Source organism: Mesoplodon bidens, assembly GCF_964165515.1.
Source record: "Mesoplodon bidens genome assembly, chromosome: 13".
NCBI lineage: Eukaryota > Metazoa > Chordata > Mammalia > Artiodactyla > Ziphiidae > Mesoplodon > Mesoplodon bidens.
The window spans coordinates 85,572,571-85,594,364 of record NC_138169.1 but is presented as its reverse complement, the minus strand read 5'-3'; the positions used below and the strand labels follow the sequence as shown (position 1 = coordinate 85,594,364).

The 21,794-nt window shown below is 43.2% G+C and overlaps 1 protein-coding gene across 1 annotated transcript in view; it reads right to left on the bottom strand.

Moving 5' to 3' along the window:
• ZNF407 (zinc finger protein 407) overlaps nt 1-21,435 on the bottom strand; it is a 418,812-nt gene extending 397,377 nt beyond the window's left edge. The window contains exon 1 of the mRNA XM_081251875.1: nt 21,365-21,435. The gene's annotated coding sequence lies outside the window, so the exon portion shown is untranslated. The remainder of the gene's footprint in view (nt 1-21,364) is intronic.
• Nucleotides 21,436-21,794: the final 359 nt, after the last annotated feature.

Genomic DNA, 21,794 nt, shown 5'->3' with positions numbered 1-21,794 from the left:
CCAGGTGAGCACCAGCTTACTGCCTGAAGAACGGACGCAGGCCACAGACAGAGCCCAGGGACCTCCCAGCAGAGAGGAGGGCAGCTAGAGCTTGTGGGGCAGAGTAAAGGAGAGGAGAGACGGCAGAAAGAGAAGCCCAGAGAGCTGCGGAGGCTCCCTCAGGACTGTCCCTCTCAAGACAGAGAACACTGCCTTCTCCCCCCAAAACTCTCTCAAGCCCTTCACGCTCAGTCCCTGTAACCCACTGCCCTCCCCCCTCCCGCACACGGAGGCAACCGCTGCTCAGAATTCTTCCACAATAGATTAGTTTTGCCTGTTCCAGAAGTTCATATAAATGACATCAGACAATATATACACTTTTGGCGGGAAGGAGGGTCTAGTTTCTTCTGCTCAGCACAATGTTTGTGTTGCATGGGTCAGCAATGTGCTCCACTTCAGTGCTGAGCACTATTCCACCGCACAGATTTACAATTCTGTTGATGGACACTGAGATACTTCCCTTTTTAGCTATTATGATAAAGCTGCTATAAATATTCTTGTACAAGTCTTTCATGAACATAGATTTTCATTTCTTTTATGTAAACACCTAGGGGTGGCCTTGCTGGGCTAGAGGGCAGATGTGTGTGCTTAACTGTATGAGAAATTGCCTGACTGATGTTCAAAGTGGCTGTACTGTTTTATACGGCCACCAGCAGTGTCAAGAACTGTGATTGATAAACTTCCTCACCAACATTTGACACTGTCAGCCTTTTCAATTTTAGTCTCTCTAGTGGGCGTGTGTGAAGTTGCTCTGCATTTCCCCGGTAACTAGCGACGGTGCTGAATGATGTTACATGCTTCGCAAAGTCCTTGTCAGCCTTTGGCCCGTTTCTTACATCACTTGTCTGTTTTATTATTGAGCCTGTGTGTTCTGGATATAAATCCTTTGTCAGATACATGTTTGACAAATATTTTCTCCCTTTCCATTTTATAAATGTTGTCTTTTGATAAGCAGAAGTTTTAAATTTTGATGAAATCAATTTTTTGGTTTGGTTATTTATGTGTCTAGCTTGCTTTCTGTCTCCCAAGCTAGAACGTAAGGGCCTGGTTTATTTTATCCACTTACATGTCCCAAGAGCCTAGAACAATTCCAAGCACACAACAGGTACTAGAATGAACAAATATCTCACTGTGAAATAAGGAATGTCTCCTAACTAAGTATTTATTGATGAAATGAAAAGTGTCTGAGATACACTTTTTTTTTTTTTTTTTTTTTTTTTTTTTTTTTTGCTGTACGCGGGCCTCTCACTGCTGTGGCCTCTCCCGTTGCGGAGCACAGGCTCCGGACACACAGGCTCCGCGGCCATGGCTCGCGGGCCCAGCCGCTCCGCGGCATGTGGGATCTTCCGGGATAGGGGCACGAACCCGTGTCCCCTGCATCGGCAGGCGGACTCTCAACCACTGCGCCACCAGGGAAGCCCTGAGATACACTTTAAAATGGTCCAGGAAAGGAGCCTAGCGAAGGCTAGGTACCGACAGTGCTGAAAGCTGAGTGACAGTTACATGGGGATTCAGTATGCCATTCAATCAATTTTCTATGTGTTTGCATACATATATGTTTGAAAACGTCCATAACAGGAGTTATTTTTAAAAACCTTTTAACGCTTAATCTAAAACGGTGAGAATTTCTTTCAATAACGAGTCCTTTCATCTCCTCCTCTTCCGACACCGCTGTGGACCACGGCTACACCACCTTCGCTACGGACACTAGCAGGTGCACATGCACAGAACACACAAACACCAACCCATGGAAGACCCACACACGTACACCTATTCAGAGTCAATGCTCTATAGATGGCACATGACTCATACATTTTTGGAGACAAAAGAATGACTACATTAATATGCAGAAGCAAAATAATGAGGCTCTTCATTATCTTCGATATAATGGCTCCAAAAATTCTAAAACAAAAGGAGAAAATGTTTCTACATCTGTTATTTCCCAATTGACTTTTGAAATTAATGAAATAACTCAACATCTCATTATACCAAGAAAGAACAACAAACATTCAATAAATATATATATTGAGTTGCCTAGAAAATGAAAGGAACTATAATGATACAAACACATCCTTTGCCCTCAGCAGGCTCATATTCTATTAGGAGCCATGTGACATATATGGAAAGGAACTCTAATACAAGGCCACATATGATCACGTGTGTGATATAAACTAAGAACTACAGCAGTATAAATGAGCAAGGGACCATACTGCCAAGTAGACTATTTGGCTAAAAGAGCAGAAATATCATTTGAGCTAAACCCCAGGACACTAAAACTGTTTTTTTCTTTTGTTGAGGGGGCAGGTAGGAACAGTTAAACACTTCAAGTAGAAAAAAGGGATTAGCAAAGCCGCAAAGCACACCCAGTGAGCATGTAAGACTGTCAGCAGTGCAGACAGCTACAGCCCTGGCTTTCTACTGCAGGGCAACTTAAAACCCAGGCAGATGACCAACACCACATCATAGGAGGCTCCGAATTAAGAACTGGGACTTATTCAGTAGTGTCAGTGGGGGGTCACCAAAACACAGCACTGCTTCATGAAGATTCATTTTTCAGTATGAAGGAAACTGGGAAAGTTCAAGGACTCTTTTCTGGAGGCAGGTTTAATTCATTCACTCAACATTTATGGAAAGCCTACCATGTACCAGAAAGCACCTTTAATTCTGTGAACAAAGCAAAACAACAGAACAGGCACGGGACTCACTGTCAGCACTCAAAGTAAGTAAGGCAGAATCCCTGTTCTTTCTCAAAGTCCTGGTACTTGTACCCATTGGAGAAGCCAGTGAGTCTCTGATTTCTTCCCACAGCAAGGTTTCAAAATTCAGAAGACTTAGTAGGTATTTAGACTAAAATAATGAGATGTATGATTAAACCAAATCTCCTTAAAGCATACGGTTCCTACACAAATTCATCAATGACCATTCAGCACACACCCTCACTGTGCCAAAGCTTTTCAAATACGCAATTCCATTTATAGTCTTTACTCTCATCCAAATTCTCAACTAGTAGCTGGTTCCTCAACTAAAAATAAATAAATAAATAAGTTTTATATAGTGATCTTCAATTTTACCTATAAAAGATTATTAGCTCACCAAGAAAATGGCTCAAAAGAAAGTTCCTGCTCTAACTGAAATAGTCTCTGCTACAGTTCAAAAAGAAAAGAAAAGAAGTGCAAGAAAGAAATCAAAACATGCATATACTTTTTAAGAATAATAAGAACCTAGAAAAATGGTACAGATGAACCGGTTTGCAGGGCAGAAATTGAGACACAGATGTAGAGAACAAACGTATGGACACCAACAGGGGATAGTGGTGGGGGATGGTGGTGGTGGTGGGATGAACTGGGCAGTTGGGACTGACATGTGGACACTGATGTGTATAAAGCTGATGACTAATAAGGACCTGCTGTATAAAAAAATAAATAAAATAAAATTCAAAAATTAAAAAAAAAGAACAATAATAAAACAAATCAATAGCAGCATTCTGATGACACCTGGTGGCCATTTCTCACAGGAAGTTTTTTTCAGCATTTTTAGGAAAGTATTCCAGGAACTAGTAGAGAAACATACCAGCTATTCGACCATTTCATATGCTAACCTTACTGCGGGCAGCACGGATGAAATTCTCCCCTTTCGTTCCACCTCTCGCCTGCATGTCTCTCTTCACCCCGTTCCTCTTTCCTGCTGAGTGTATGTAAGCGAGGCTGAGCTCTCTCACACACGCAGGGACAGGCTCGCCAGGAGTAGGACAAGGCCACCCACACAGGAGACCAGCTCTCCCCGCCTGCACCCCAGGCCAGCTCGTCCTCATCCCTCCTGGACTGACCCAAATTCCTGATGCAAACGCTGTGAAGTTGGCACGCGTTGGCACCAGGCCAAGAGTAAAATCACAGCAGGGGACACGTGTGTGGCAGGGCAGGTGTGCACACACAGGCATATACAGAAACTCCCGATGGTCTTCGCCCTTTCCCTTTGGGCCTGGGAGGTCAAGGTAGGGCAGGTAAAACGCCCTACGAGCCTTTTATGATGTGCAGTGGCGACAGCTGAGACGAGAATAAAGGGGAATTAGTGGACTACTCAGACCTCTTTCTTAACCTACCATTTCAACTGGACTTTTTATTGAAAATACGTCTCTTACCATTATACTATCACTAACTTAATACAGTTCCACCACACCCCTATGGAGAGGCTGCTAATGAGAAACTCTGAAGCATCAATTGTCGTTACAAACACCAAGTGCATAACATAAGGGTAATTAAAAGGGTACTTTACTTTATGTAATCCTCCTCTCACCAAACTCTCCCATCAGAAGCATCAATGCCTAACAGAGACCACAAAACAAAGCATCTGATCCTACCCCCCCCCCAAAAAAAGCACCTTTCTATGAAAATGCTCACAAGTCGAATAATTTCTTCCATGACAAAAGAGTATAATGTAACACCCTAAAAACCATTTACTAGATTAGACTGGAGGCAATCTACCACAAATGGATGCGTAATATCGTTGTGGTTTATCTGCAATGGGACTAGCACGTGAATTCTGGGTCCACTAAAGCCCACCTCCTCACTGTCCCGAGAACTGGCTGCAATGCTCTCCTCAGCTATGTGTGTGAACCTGTGCTTCTCCCGACCCAGGAAAATGCCTGTGGTGGTTCAAAATGAGTCCACAGAATTCTCTGGCGCTCCCGGTAAAGGGTGGGGCTCGCGCTCACCTTGGTGTGGGCTGGCCTGATGGCCTGCCTAGAAGGGACAGAAATAGCGGGAGTGAGGGTGCTCCACCATGCTTCAGGCCTTCCCCCTTCCCTTGCCGCACCCTGTCTGGGGAAGCGGGAGGGCACCCCTGCAGCCTACAAGGGGGGCTCCAGGAGGTGGCGAGGGACTGAAGCTTCACTACCAAGAGCCAGAGGAACTCTGCTGACAGTGACGAGGGAGCAGCTCCTCCAGCCCCAGGCGAGCCTTCAGGCACTTCAGGTACAGCGGCCCACAAGAGACCTGGCGCACAGTCACCCAGGTGAGCCCACTCCCAAATCCCTGACCGCAGAAACTGGCTTGAAGCCCCATGTTTTGATGTAATTTGTTATATAGCACTGGACTACTAATATAATGCCCGTTCTCTCCCTTTACACCTTGTCAGGAACAGACCGGCTCAAGTTCACCCCTCCTTTATATGTAGTTTATACATAATTTCCTTTCCTATATGCTCCAACCTTTAATAAATGTTAAGTGAAGTATACTCCGAAATGCATACAGAGGGCAGAATTCCTATCAAACTTCCGTAAGATTTTAGAACTTAAGAAACTGACATTTACATTGATGCCTCTCCCACTACCAAAATCAGATCTGATACAGCTTACAGTGAAAAAGTGGTGTAATAAAATCAAGAGTTCTTAAAGAGATGAGGTAGAATTTTAAATTTAGATTTGCATGGAATAAAAGAAAAGTCTTAATATTTCTGAAAGACCTGCTCATTTTGGAGGAGGCTTTTCCTTCTAATAGGCCCCCACATTCATTGATAGCAAGCGACCTGCCTCAGAGCTAACGGTAGCCATGAGTTCCTTTCCAGCTAGAGTCGGGTTGGCAGCAGCCTACAACCTAACATTCCCCAAACCTGAGGAGGCGGCCCATGCAGTAAACCCATGGACAGCCGCAGGTCATCGGGGCTGAACAGGCCGCAATCCTGGTCCCCAGACTGTGTAACTCCCACACCTTCCCCTGGCAGGAGGCATCCAAGCTCAGAAGATGTAGGGGTCTCCAGTCACAGGACCTGTACCTGGTTAAGCTTGACCTCCAAAGCATCCCACATGCCATGTCCAGCTTGATCCTAAAAAGAACCTTCCCGGGCTTCCCTGGTGGTGCAGTGGTTGAGGGTCCGCCTGCCGATGCAGGGGACGCGGGTTCGTGCCTGGGTCCGGGAGGATCCCACATGCTGCGGAGCGGCTGGGCCCGTGAGCCATGGCCACTGAGCCTGAGCATCCGGAGCCTGTGCTCCACAACGGGAGAGGCCACAGCAGTGAGAGGCCCACGTATCGCAAAAAAAAAAAAAAAAAAACCAAAACCTTCCCCAGCCAGTCCAAGGACGCACCGAAGACAAGCAGGCTAGAACTATGTGCTCCTAAGCCCAAATGGTCAGAGTAAAGTAAAACTATCAGATGGAGAAAAAAAATTCTCACTCAAGTCAGAATAGAATATTGTTTCTATTCCAGGGGTACCCATGGTCTATTTAAAATATCCAATTTGATTCTGTGTGCAAGTTAAAAATTAGAATATTTCTTTAGTGCCTAAGTGACAGCTAAAACAAGCACGAAAAATTCATACTAAAAGGGATCAAACCATGGTAACCATAACAGAATAAGTAGGTCATCATCCCTTCATCAAAGATTGCCACCTTTCCAACACTACTTCTGAAGATGTATTAATACAAATAAAAAACAACAAATCACAGGACAAAAATAAACTGTAAAGTTAGCTCAGCCTTCTTACCTGGCTACTTCTTTTTTTAAAATCTTCCTACACTTCAAGTACTATTTTCCAAATACATTAATTGATCCCGTAATAAAGTTAATTTTATGACTATCTTATATCAACCATCTCTGACAAATGTACCTTTTGTGGTATTTAATATATCTCCTTTCAAAAAGTATTTTTAAAATCAATGTTTTGTTAGTATTTCTAATTGTTTTGATTTTTTTAAGAAAGGAAATTCTTATTGGAATAGAAAAATAATAAAAAGAATGAAGATTCTATGAGTAAAGTAGAAAATGAAAAAAGTCAATGCCATTGAAAGCAGACACATAGGATCGTTTGTTACTTATGCCATGTGAAAAGGTTGTTTTATTATCAGTGTAGCTAATCACAATGAGACCATCTCTTGCAACTAAAGACATTATAATGAATTTTCTTTACAGCTACAGAGAAATGGGATTTGCTGTTTCACATCAAATAGAACAGGCTATATAAATTCTTCTTCCTATTTATTGTAAAACATAATTTCATCTATAAAATCAGTCATGAAATATTAAAACTGAAACAACAGAATTTATATCCTTTACTTAATTTAGTTTAAACAGTCTATTCACTAAAAGGGGGGGGGGAGGAGGTACATGTGATAGAGCCCCTGCTTTCTCATTAAGTATTTCCATTAGACCCTTTATTTTCAAGAATTTATAATGCAGCCATAAAAAAAAGCATCGCATAATAAAAGTTAGTATACTTTCCTTCAATTTTCCTTTCGTCTTTTTCAAAAGGCAAGAAAATGAAGCACAAAGCATACGAATGCTGAGGAAGGGAAGAGAACGGGGAGAAAAAAATTAAAGAAACACAGTGCATTTACACTGAAAATGTTAAACACTAGTGAAAAGGAACATTAATGTACAAGTAAGGAGGCCCAACTATTCCAACAATACACTGCAGGACACATAGAAAACAGTTAACTTTTTTTTTTTTTGGGCGGTACGAGGGCCTCTCACTGTTGTGGCCTCTCCCGCTGCAGAGCACAGGCTCCGGACGCGCAGGCTCAGCGGAGGCTCACGGGCCCAGCCGCTTCGCAGCATGTGGGATCTTCCCGGACCGGGGCACGAACCCGTGTCCCCTGCATTCGCAGGCGGACTCCCAACCACTGCGCCACCAGGGAAGCCCATCAGTTAACTTTTCTGAGCCTCAGTTTCCTCATCTGCAAAGTGAGAGAGGACTGAGGTTTCTAAATTCCATGAGAAAATCCCTCACTGACAATAAAAAAAATGTTGAACACTCAACCAGTAGAAAAAAGAATGGATCTGTTTTTCATTCCAGCAGGAATAATACGAAGAAAAAGACTATTTCTAAAACGTAAAAATGGAGGAAAAATAACAAAAAAACAGCTAAAGACACGTTCCACACTGTTCTTGCTTAAACAGATTCCTCAGGTCCACTGAAGAGATGGATTAATACCATGGCTAATCAAAGAACGGCAAGGAAAATAGACTAAGACTACTAATTTTGGAAGAAATCTGGAAAACACTAATTCCAAATGTCGATAAGCTAACACATGATATAAAACTATCAAGCCTCAAGATTTTTGGAATATAAATTATTAGGTATCAAAGATATGAGTGTTAAGAAAGTATACTTAGAAAAGGGAAAACTTCAGTATTAAATTTTAAAAATGGATATAGTTCTAACCAAGTCCAATTATCTAATAAGGTTAATAGTTTTTATTTTCCTCTGGGTGATGAAATTATAGGTAATTTTTTCTTCTTCTTCCTGGCTTTTTCCTATACTCTTTCCTAGATATATTACTTTGGGGGGGGGGGAAACTAAGGGGGAAGCTTTAAAAAGTCTCTACAGGGCTTCCCTGGTGGCGCAGTGGTTGAGAGTCCGCCTGCCGATGCAGGGGACACGGGTTCGTGCCCCGGTCTGGGAAGATCCCACATGCCGCGGAGCGGCTGGGCCCGTGGGCCATGGCTGCTGAGCCTGCGCGTCCGGAGCCTGTGCTCTGCAAGGGGAGAGGCCACAACAGTGAGAGGCCCGCCTACCGAAAAAAAAAAAAAAAAAAAAAAAAAGTCTCTACACATGTAAGTAACGGAAAATGATAACTCCTCTCAAGAAGGGAAGAGCAAGCCCTCAGGCAGAAATACATTTATGATTGTGGTTCTAAGACTAAACTGAGAATCAAAATCTTACAAATAAAAGTAAATTTAAGGGGTGACTTGTAAAACTCAGAGATGTTTGGGGTCTAATTTTGGTCAAACACCCAGGGACACCAAGAAATATCCCTACGGCCATCGGACTGCCCACTAAACTCAAGAGAGGACGAGGAGGACCAGTAACAAGCACAGCTGGCACCCACATCTCGGCCTCCGACACCTCCTCACTAAACAGAAGCCAGCTCCTCAAGGAAAGGCAGATTCTAGGCCGGGGGCAGGGTCAGTACACCATGAGCCTGAAGAATCTTATCATGTCACGAAGTGGAGAGAAATGCTTTTAGAAAATATTGGGACAAAGACACAGGAGTGAGCTTGAAGAGGCGCCTACTGACTAAATCTGGAACAACATGAGCGCCACAGTTGTTTGTGCCAGTAAACCATTAAAAGCAGGTATGAAGAAGTCCATACTGATGTCTGGGAGAGAGGGAGAGAGACAGAGTGCCTGATTTGACACACAAGTGGACGGGCTGACAGGGCAAAGGTTACAGCAGAATGCTGAGGGCCCACTGGTAAATGTGGAGGGAGTGAGGGGATAGAAAATCATACTGACAGAGACTGTATCGGGCAAGAACTATCCATGGGTGCCAATTCTAGGGGGGCAATTGTGATGTGCAAAATGTTTGAATGGCATTAAACCATCTCCCTACAAACTGCTTATCTGCTACAAGGGAAGAAAAAAAAGTCAGTAATTACACGGTGGATAACTGAGCTACTCCTTGCCAGGGGTGATCAAATTAACATCCTCAATGAAGGCGGACACGCGATGCCTGCAGATACAACACCCTGAGGAGGACAGGACGCCTGTGCGTCACTGCAGCTGAGAATGCCGAACCTGCAGCTAACTAAGAGGAAACAGCACACAACACAGAGTGAGGAATGTTTTATTTGAAGACAAAAAAAAAAAAATGTGGGAGGCCTGCATTCTTCACAAATGTCAATGTCATAAAAGACAAAGACAGACTATGGAAATGTTCCAGAGTAAAGGAGGCTAAGGAGACATGACAACGAAACGTGCTACGTGTTCTCAGACTGGATCCTATGGTGGCAGGAAAACGTGCCACTAAGGGCATGCTAGGTCGGCTGACCAGAAGTACTGTGATGGTTAACTGTATGTGTGAGGCTAAGGCACGCACAGACAGCCAGTAAAATATTATTTCCGGGTCCATCTGTGAGGGTGTTTCCGGAAGGGATAAGCATTTGAATGGTAGACTGAATAAAAAATATCCGCCCTCACCAGTGTGGGTTGGCAACACCCAATTTGTTGAGGGCCTGAATAGAACAAGACGATAGAGAGGTGGAGGAAGGTCAAATTTGCTGTTTTCCCTTGAGTTGGGACGTCCACTTTCTCCTGCCCTCAGACATCAGCATTCCCGGTTTTTGAGCCATCAAACTCAGACTGAATTATATCACCAGCTTTCCTGCTTCTCGAGCCTGAAGAAAGAAGAATGTGGGACTTCTAGGCCTCCATATCCGCATTAGCCAACTCCTATAAAAAAATCTCCTCTTATATATATTTGTATACATCCTATTGATTCTCTAGAGAATCCTGACTGATACAGATTTTGATACTGAGAGTGGTTCTAGAGGAATAGGATTTTCCCTTGAATTGGAACTGAGGTTTCTGGAATTGGCTCTCTAATGTGATTAGTTTAAGGACGCTAATGACTATTTCCAGTAGCAAAGAGAGTACTGATAACAGTCTATAGTGTGAATAGGAAAACACTGTACCCAGAGTCCCGCTAGACATAGCTGGTCTGCTAGTTTCCAGGTGACTGCATTTACTTCTACTAGAATGTTATGGGGAGTTCCCTGGTGGTCCAGCAGTTAGGATTTGGCAGTTTCACTGCCCTGGCCCGGGTTCAATCCCTGGCTGGGGAACTGAGATCCCGCAAGCCACTCAGCGTGGCAATCAATCAATCAATCAATCAATAAGAATGTTATGGATTAAGCACTGAAGACACTAAAATAGTATTCATCATGTGAACAGTATTTCCCAAGTATGACAGAAATACACTACTGGCATTTAAACTAAAGTTATGTACCACAAGTAAGGACTTTTAAATAAGTGTGTATTATTAGCATGAATATTAGGGGAAAAAAATAACATACCAACCTATGACTCCACATACATTACGTCTTATGACAAGGCTAAATTTAAAAAATAAAAAGTGAGGTAAAATACTGTGGAGTAAAATATAGCAAAAACAATGAAGGAGTAAATAAATGACTAAAGTGTGGAAAACTCTACATTCATACCTTATTTATTTACTAATTTTTGTATAAATTCTAAGAAGTCAATAAAAATAGATAAGAATTCTCAGCTCTAAATTCGTCTGTAAATAAGAGTGTTCTGAAAATCCCTCCCTTCCCCATGGCAGGCAACCCTTCATAGCTGGCATCGCAAGTCTTCACTTATTAATTTTCACACGAGTACTGGCTACCTCAGATTATACCTTTAAGAAAACACTGCGGCCTAATAAAATGTCCTAACTCTGTAACATTATGCTTCTGCAGTCTGAGGAATAGATAAGAGAATTATATATGTGGAGAAGAAACACTGCAGAATACTAATTTTCTACATATTCATAAACTGCCTTTCCTTCAGATGTGGGTACAGTGGCTAGAATCACCCTAACAAGAAGTTCATGCCCTAATTCCATAACTGCTATAATAAGTGGACTTGAAAATGGCTCAAACACAAGTTCCTATCTCGCTCCTGTAAACTCCCAAGGCAGGTGTTCCAGGTCTGCAGGCAGTCGGCTCCCAGCTGATTCAGAAATCCTGGCTCTTTCCAACTTGATGCTCTGACTCAGAGCTTCCTCATTCTCTGCATCCAGCTGACAGAAGACGAAAGCAAGCATGCAAGAGGCAGGGTATTTGCTTCTTAAAAGCCTTGGCTCAAACGTGGCACCTACCACTTCCACTCATTCCTGCGTCACTGCAAAGAAATCTGAAAAACGTCACCTAGAGTTGTGCAACCGTCCCTTGTGGAAGGGAAGAACTGAGTTAGGTGGACAGCTAGCCAGCTCTGCCACACACCAATCCAAAAATGATCACACTACGTGTCATTCTACCATTCATGAAGGCTTTTAATCTTTATAAGACTTACCAAGACCTGTTTTGAGAAATGCAGCTGCCCCTGGAAGAGCATACTAAGAGCTACCACTTCCACATTTGTAAAACAAGGGAATTATACACAATATCAGTCATTTGACAAATGTAGCTAATCATCAAAACATGAATCCCTTGGACCTACACGTGGACAGATTCTGATTCAGAAAGTCGGGGGTGGGGACAAAAGCCTGTAGTTCTAAAGAGCTCCCTGTTTGATTCTGATGAGCCAGATTTGGGAGGCACTGGATACAAGTCCCTCCTAACCTCAAAAAAAAAACTAATATATAGTTAGCATACACTTACCAGACAGAGATGAGGTGCAGAGGAGGAGAGGGAAAAAAAGGGGGAGGGAGAAAGGTCAATCAGGAAGGAGAAAAATGCACTGCACTCAACAGGGCCATCACACCAGATTCCGAACTCATTTGCCCACATAACAACTGCATTCAGAATACAACAGTATTCTGAATGTGACTTTCAGCAAACACTGTCTCAGTCTACCACCCTGAAACCCTAGGGCTTTAAACACTACCCCTACAGGAAACCAGATTATGGACCCTGAAGATTCTTAATGAAAATCATTTGATCTCATTTTCTGAAAGACTATAATTTCTACTACCACTCTCTGAATGATCTAAGTTTTCTAGGCTATTTTTAAACGTACATTACACCTTAGTTTAAATTCTAACAGTTTTATAATTTTATGCACTCGTATAACTGTGATTCCCCATTCTTTAATAACTGATCCAATAATTATATATCAAATTTTGATCCCTAATTCACAATAATTCACAAATGAATTGTACCCTTGGAAAGAAGTGGTTTGTTGCTTGTTCTAGGTTTAAAACACAAAGTTTCCATTATATTTAGTAACTGACAAGCAAGCTAGGCTTTGGTTACATTGGATGATGTAACCTGGTACTACTCCAACTGTGTTAAGCAATGTCTTTTCCCAAGGAGCCGTCTTATTACCTTTTTATTTAAAACTATTTTGTTTTTTAATAAAAAGTAAAAAGTATAGCATATAAGAGAAAACAAACGTATGAACATCAAACACACTGAAAAACACTAAGACTGAGATTATCTAGCTTTAGCAAAATACAGCTGAAACTAGAAGAGCTGAAGTACCTAAAACCCATTTGAAGAAGCCTACTTTCTACGTTTGCCCACCAGGGATCTGCGACAAGCACTATATGTGTCTGAAATGCAGACATCCTGCTATGGAAGGACTCTCACGGGCTGCCAACTTCTTAGTGAGGGGCTGGCTCTGTTAGAAAGCATGACATTACATAATTACAAATGCTTGACAGTTCTGCTTTAGACAAATTTAGCACTCGAATATCAAACAAAAATAGTACAACTATTTGGTTCCATAGGACGTGTAACTTGACTTAGGGCTTCTATAACCGTCTTTTTATTTTTCCTATACTTGCTCATTTCAAGGAACGACTGTCATACCACGATGGCTTAAAAAGGTTTATGGCATAAGTAATGTTTATTTAAAAATAGTCCTCATAATATGGGATACATATGATACTCCAAAAAATTTTATCAAAGGTTAGGAAAAAAAAAATAGGCAAAGGTGGATTTCCCAAAAGTGCCCTTTTTAGCAACCTAAGCAAAGAAGTATGATTTCCTAAATCCTATGGCATGGTACTAACACTTCCTAATGAACTGGAAGATGCAATCCTTAGAACGAACAACAAAATACAATTACTTTTTCTGCTTTCCAGACTTGCCATTTACTAGAATAATAAAGTCATGTACACTGGTTTAAAAACAAACCTAGCAAAATCAAGTAACTTGGAAAATGGGGGTGAATACACCCTTCACCAGTCCTGCTCTCTACTCCCATTCCTACTTTGACTTGGCCTTTTTTTCTGTAACTCACAACACTCTGGGACACAACTCTGCTTTGTCTACGACTGTCTTCCTCCAACCTTCTCTAACAGAGGCAGAGACTTCCTCCACCTCCTCCCCGTGTGCCCACAGGACCTCCCCGCCTCTGTGACACGGGGCGGTAGTGATCTTGACCACCCCCCCGACCCCAGGTTCACTGGGTGGCTCAATCCTCAGCTAATGAGTGTAAACTCAGCACAGAGTGTGCCTGCACAGTGAGCGCTCAGCAAGTGTTAACACTCCTTACCCTCGAAACCAGTCTTCTCCCTGACATCTCTACTCCAGAGAGTACCGTTACATCACAGTCCAACAGGAATGTATCTTGACCACGTCACCCCCATCATTATTTTTTTCATACAAACTGAATAGTCCCTGTGTAGACGGACACTGCAAAAAGGAAAGTTTGTTTTTAAAATATTGGGTAGATATAAAAATAATTTTAATGTGGACAAAGATATCAAGCATAATATAACAAAAATCTGAGTACAGACCACAGTTTAAGGAAATTAAATCCTTGTCTTTGAAGTCCCTCTTGGTGTGCCTATCACCTTCCCTCTTGTTACAGAGCTACCCATTAACTTGTATTTTGTTTGTAATTTACCTATTTTCTTTACTACTTTGCCATACCTGTATTCCTAACAATACGCAATTGTTTTGCATGTTTCTAAACTTAAAAAAGAAAAAGGGAAAAATACTAGATGCATTCTTCTGCAAGTAGCTTTTTTTCCCTCAAGTTAATGTTCCTGATACTAATCCTTGGTGATGCATGTGACTGAAGTCCATTGGGTTTCACAACTGCACAGTACTTCACTACAGGAATATAATACAATTTATTCATTCTCCTGTGATAGGCGTGGCTTCCAAGGTTTATCTTTTACAAACAGCGCAAGGGTGAGCATTCCTGTACATGTCTCCAGTCATTCATGGACCCAAGTTTCTCTGGGGCAGTGGTTTGCCCATTGTAGCATGCATCAAATCACCTGGAGGGCTTGCTAAAACAGAAAGCTGGCCCATCCCCAAAGTTTCTGATTCAGTAGGTCTAGGGTGGGTCCCCAAAATGTGCGTTTCTAACAACTTCCCAGGAGATGATGGGAACACAACACAGAAGCAACACTCTAGGATAAAGACATAGGAGTGGAATTACTGGGTCAAAGGTTACACGCCTCTTTAACCTTACTAGTTAATTCCAAAGTTATTGTACCAATTTACACTCCCTCTTAGCATTCACTAGAATGCTTCCTACCTCCCTGAAAAGCAGATATTGTCAGATTTTTACACTGTTGCCAAATTAGCGTGTATGAAACTATATACCATGCTGGTCCTGATTTGCAGTTCTCTAATTACTGATGAAGTTAGCATCTCTGCATTCACGTTTCCTCTTCTGTGAAATGCCTATTCAGGTCCTTTGCCCATTTGTCTATTGTTCTTATAGATTTGCAGTTGTTCACCTTTCTGGACACTAAACTTTTATCAGTAACATGTACTAAAAGATCTATTCTCACTTGTGACTTGTCTGTTCACTTTCTTGATGGTTTCTTTTAATAAACTAAAGTTGTCACTATCAAGGTTGTCAAACACATCAATCCTTTCTTTTATGGTTTGCACCTTCTATAATTTAAGAACCTTTTCCCTCTAACAGAGTAATACAGCTATTGCCCTACATTGTCTTCTAAAAGTTTCACAGTTTTGCCTTCTATATATAAGCCTTTAATTGACCTGTAGTTGATTTTGGTGAATAATGTGAATTAGAAATGTATCCCGCTGCTAAGAAGTTTCCTGTTTGGTAAGGGCCACAGAAACAGCCAACAATAACTATACACAATAAGTGCCCCAAGTGAAATATTGGTTAGATGTTAATCACTGTTTTGTTGAGGTTTATTCTGCTCTCTCATTGAGGAAAACAAAAAACTGGAAATTTTCAACATGAAAACTTGGAAAGTTTTAGCAAATTAGTCAGAATATCATCTCCACTCACCACACTCCAAGAAGCATCTTTAAAAATACTAAAAAAATGTTGGATTATTCTTAAAAAAAAAAAAAAAGCATTGGGGAAAATGTGGGAAAATGTGCATTCTCAATAGTACTGGTTAGGATATAAATCTGTACAACCTTTCAAGAGGGTAACTTTACAATTTATATATCAGAAACCTTAAAATGTGTATCTTCTTTGAGCTATCAGTGACTCTTTACAGAATTTACCTTAAAGAAATAACCAGACAAAATATGTGTTTAAGGATATGCACCAAGGAACTCTTTGCACTAGAAAAAACTGGAACAACCTAGTATCCAGCAATGAGGTACTGGTTAAAGATGAAGCTGCTGTGGCACATCCACAGACTGGAATACTGTGCAGATTACAGAGCTGTACTGACAGGGGGAAATGGTCACAGTATTCCGGTAGCTTATAAAAACACTTAACAAGATGCACATACAACATTCATTTACTCATAAATATTTACTGAGTGCCTCTATGCGCTAGGTACCAAGCAAGTTACTGAGTAAACAGAACGAGGGGTCTGTCCCCTGCCTCCAAGGAGCTTACAGGCACTGCGGGGAGACAGACCAGGTTTGTATCTTCCAACTGACTCCGGCTGGGGTATTAAAGGCACACGCATTTCAGAAACAGAGATAATTTATATGTGTAATATAGCCAGCAACTCCATTAGCAAGGAACACGTGCCCCAGCTCCATGGGCTAGCAAGTGGGTAACCAGCGGGATACCAGGAGCAACTGCCTGGTGATGAACTGAAATGCATCCATCTTCTAAATGCTCCAGGGAAAATTCTTAAGAAATGCGGCACAATTATGGAAAGTCGTGCACTGGAAGACACATGTGAGACAGGTCACAGAACCAAAGCAAAACAATTCGGACAAACAGCTTCCACTGTTGCCAATTCAAGACGAATACTGCCCGAGATCAAGTACAAGTTCTTGAGCTGTTCTTCCAGCAGTGAAACCTCTACCCTTTCCAGCTATGTTTGAGTCTAACAAATAGTACTGAAGACTCCCAAGATAAGAAGTATTCCCCAGTTAGGGTCAGGTTCAAAGGATTCTGACATTAGATGTTCACTTATTTTAAACTTTTGCACCAAAATCAGGCAAATCAGGAGGGCCATTAATTACAAAGAGAAAATGTTTAATCTTAGAGCACAGAAAGATGTCAGACATCACCTCAACCAAGAGGTCAAAGTTAACATTCACCACTGATAAAATATATCTACATCACGTGCATTCCAATACGATGCACTGAAGGCGAACTTCACCGCTGTGGTATTCTTGCCAAAAATACCTAACCCTCAATTTAATCCTGAAAGAACATGACACAAATTCAAACCCACTAACATTCTACAAAATAACTGACCAGTACTCCTCAGAAGTATCAAGGTCATGGAATATAAACCTAAAAGGAACTGTCACAGATTGAAAAGAGACTATAGAGGCATGATAACTAAATGCAATGTGGGATACTGGATTGGATGCTGAACCAGAAAAAGGACATCAGTGGTGAAACTCAAATCAAGTCTTTAGATTAACTGTATCAACTGCCCGGTTTTGGTAACTGCACTACGGTTACATAATGTGTTAACAAAGAGACCTGGTTAGACGATATATAGAACTCTCTGGACTATTTTTGAAAATTTTTTGTAATTCCAAAATTATTTCAAAGTAAAAAGTTTTTAAAAATCATTTAAGATGCAAGATAAAAAGGTATGGGGATCGTTCATTCACTCTAACATAAAAATATGCTAGCTACCTCCTCCAATAACTATGCTTAAAAAAATTCTAATAATTGCAACTAAGGCGTAAACTGGAATAAATGGCAATTATTCAATAAAAGCCCAAGACTGGGATCATCTAGAGAGCAGAGTAACCTTCCAGGTAAATGCCCTACCTTACTTTCCCCCTTACTCTTTTTTAATTTAAGTCAACTTACATTTCTTCAGTATCTACTACAGGCATGTAATCTGTGCTTGGGCCCGATAAGATTTTGATAGGTAAGAAAAGAACATTTTAGTACACAAAAAAACACAGAAAAGCATAGAAGAACAAAGCTGGAAGTAACTTTTTACTCCCATACAACCTAGCAATCAACCTGGACACCCTTTTCAGTGTGAATGTTGGTAAGATTCGGGGCTCTCACAGCTCATGTGTAGCCCCTTCAACAGTAAGTGGCTCTGACCACTAGAATTGTCTCCAAAAATTACCCTTGAATATGCCAAAATGACTCTGAGAAATACTCCATTTCCAGACCTTTTTTATTTTTCACCTAATCGTATGTTGTTTATGCATTACTGTTTGTGATACAAAATTTAAAAACCTGATTCTCTGAATACCAGGGAAAAGGTCAGGCGGATAAAACCTGCAGAGGTTTACTCACTCTCCTCTGAGAGATCAAAGGCAACACCACGTGAGGCCAGGGCTCCCGAAGTGTGGCCTCAGAGCCAGCAGCTTCAACATCACCCAGGCACCTGTCAGGAGTGCAAAACCCCAGTCCCAGCGCAGACCTGCCAAACCAGAGCCCCTGGGTGATGCCCAGCATCTGTGTTTTCACAAGCCCCCCAGGTGACTCTGATGCACCTTAAATTTGAGAACTACTGATGCTTCAAAGAGCAGAAAGACTAGCCTATAAATCAGGGAGCCTGATTCTAATCCTGTTCTGCCACTAGTTTCTGAGACATGTTTGTCAATTAGCTTCTGGGGGGCTCTCAGCCCTCTCATCAGACAATGAGAGAATGAAAATAGATCACTGCCACAGTCCTTATGCCCTCTAAAATGGGACAACTCTATGAGGCCTAAAAGTGAAAAGAGAACCACAGCATTTCACATATTTCTCTTTCGTCAAAATGAAACAATTAAAATTTCTCCCTTTCATCAACTGGTCTCTGAATCATATTTCTTATTATTTTAAACAAAACAGCGTTAACTTTGCTTTAGTGAAAGCCATATAAACTCTAATTTTACAGTTTCCTATTCAGTTCTGTATCAAGTCTATTTTGGAGGAATTCCACATAATAACAAAACTTCCAAGAAACCTACGCTACAGACTGAATTATAATTCCCGCCCCCAGCCCCCAGCCCAAATTCGTATGGTGAAGCCCTACTCCCCAGTGTGACAGTATTTAGAGACAGGGCCTCTGGAAGGTAGGTTTACCTGAGGTCATGAGGGTGAGGCCCCCAAGATGGGATCAGTGTCCTTGCAAAAGGAAGAGAGACCAGAGTTCTCTCGCTCTCTGCCACGTGACAACAGAGCAAGAAGGTGGCTATCCGCAAGCCAGGAAGATTCCCTCAGCAGGAATAGGCAGCTTGATCTTGGACTTCTCAACCTCCAGAGCTGTGATAAATAAACGTTTGTTGTTTCAGCTACCCAGGCTGTGGTATTTTGTTATAGCAGCAAGAGCTAAGACACTCAAATGTCCCCTCTGGTGTAGGGATCTAACACGCCAAGTTACAGTGCAGAATTGTGCTCCATGACCTCTCATAATGACTGTGATCGAACCACAGGAAGTATTTACAAGCAAGAAAATCAAAGAATTTTAAAATGTATAGATCTAGATATTGCCACTGCTACACAGCTTTCATTTATCCTCCTGTTCATGGATTTATAAACTGGGATGCTTCTCGCAACCTGTGATACCTGTGAAACAAATCTCCTCTTAGAGGGGCTGTGAGAGAGGGAGGTGAATCAATAGAAGAGTCTGTTTTATAAAAGAGAGTTATCCTCTAATAAAACAAACCTAGTTAGAATGAATGTTGGGGAAAATGTCCCATCCATCAAGTGAATACCCATTAACCCTTAAGATCTCCACTCAAATATATCCTGCAAGCTCTCACCACTCCTACCCCAGCAGTGATCATTTCCTCTGTGCTCCCATATCTCCATTTCAGCACTTGGCAAAAGGTATTACATTTGTTTATGTATCTGTCTCCTCCAACGGACCTTGAAGTCATCTAGGGCAATATGTTACTCTCTCCTGGACTAAAATGGTGTCTGGCATGAAGCAGGAACCAGTGATTATTAAGTGGAGCCACTTTGCTTTGTTAAACACCAGTGGAACTCTGTCCTATCTTGCAGCTTTCGTGTAAATCTGAAATTATTCCAAAATAACAGGTTTTTTTTTTAAAGGCACCAATAGCAACTGCGCTATCAGCAATCATCACAACTGTCTTACACATCGTGCTAGAAGACATTAGCTACTACAGAGCCTTGCCTTAGCGGGTTTTGTTTGTTTGTTTCTTCGTTGCAGCACTAGGGATCATTCGTTGCAGCATGCCAGCTTCTTAGTTGCGTCTTGTCAGCTTCTTAGTTGCAGCATGCATGCGGTATCTAGTTCCCGGACCAGGGATCAAACCCGGGGTCCCCTGCATTGGGAGCGCAGAGTCTTACCCACTGGACCACCAGGAAGTCCCCGACTTAGTGTTTTCCAGACGTGACACTAGGAGTTAGTAATTTCACATGTAGCAAACTTGAAGAATGAATAACAAACATTTGAGATTTGAATCCGGACGTTAACTTTGGTCAAGTTATTTAATCTGGGTCTCAGTTGGTGGAAAGGGGTTAATTCCTGCTCTACAAACTGCTGTGCTAAATAAAGTATACAGCGTATATATCAAATGAGCTAGCTCTCCTAATGATGTTCTAGTCAATAGATAATCAGCGTCCTTCCCTGTACGGTGTTCCAGCTGGACTAACACCTCACCGCAGAACAGGTGCACACTGTAATTAGTTCCACGGGCACGAGCTGTAACGTTATACCTCAGTCACCATTAGGGCTATGGTTACCTATAAAATAAAGAAATCCTACTCGTGTGTCCCTGGATGCCAACCCTGCCAAGATATCCCACTCCAGAATTCTCCCTTGAAAATAAACAAGCTATTCCCACCTCGACGCAGCCGACAGGGGTCAGCCCCTCCTGCCACCCGCCTCCACCAGACTGGTCCCCAGAGAGCGGACAAGAACACACAGGACGTGCCCGCTAGATGGGAAGAGGGGTACCCGCTGCTGCAAAAAGTGGTGTGCGGCAACCTGGGGTCTCCGTCCAGGGCGGAGCGGCTGAACCCGAGCGGCCAGGACCCTCCCTTCCAGTCGTGCCGCTCTCGGGCACCAGCGCTCCAGACCGCTGCCCGCCCGGCGTCCTAAACGGAAGCCGACGCTGGTGGCAGCGGCGCGGCTCCGGGAGACCGGGAGGGGGCGGGCAGCCGGAGGAAACCGACACGCGGCAGCTCGGCGTGTGCGTTTCACTCGGGGGAAGCCTGGCTGGGGGAAGCCTGGCTGTGAGAAGCGTCCGACCGCGGGCAGGGGCGCGCGGGATTGCCGCCTCCGCCCTGACAGCCGGGCCCGTGTGAGTCGGGCCGCGGGGCGAGCAGCGGCTGGCGGCGCGGAGCCCGGGCAGCCGCGAGGCCGCGCGGGCGGCGGGCGTGTGTCGGGTGAGTCTGGGCGGCGTCGGGAGGGACCGGCGAGCGGGGAGGGGCGGAGGCGGGGGGAAGGGGGGAGGAGGAAGAGCGAAGGGCCCTGGCGGGGCTCCCGGCGCCCAACCGCCCGGGCCTGGGCCCTCAAGCCACCGCCCCCAGGCCCCGCGCTGACGCTGGACGGTCCCCGCCTCCAAACCCCCCGCCCCGGCCAGAGAATAACTTACCTGTTTGCCGACGGAATCGCTCCTGCTCGCCCCTCTGACTGACTCCTCCGGCTCACCGTCTTCCCTCTGGGAGGAAGAGGAGGGACTTCCTGTGTCTCCGCTGAGCGACTTCCGGCAGCCCTCAGGACGACTCCTTCGTGGACTGCGCGCCGGACACCATGACCAAAAACCAGGATCCTGGAACTGGATTAGTAAAATCCACATCAAGTTCCCTTCTTCTGTCCCGACTGGCCGGGGCACCTATGTGCCTCTTGTTTTTTTTTTTTGGTCTGTCAGCTCTCGCCGGAAGTTGCTAGGAGATGGAACCGGAAGTCCCGCCCCTCCCCAAGAGAGGAAAACGGAAAGCCGAAGAAGTCAATCTAAAGAAGGGGAGACGCGTTCCGGCTGGAAGGGTGGCGGTGTCTGAGCCGGAGGGCCAAGTGGGGTTTGC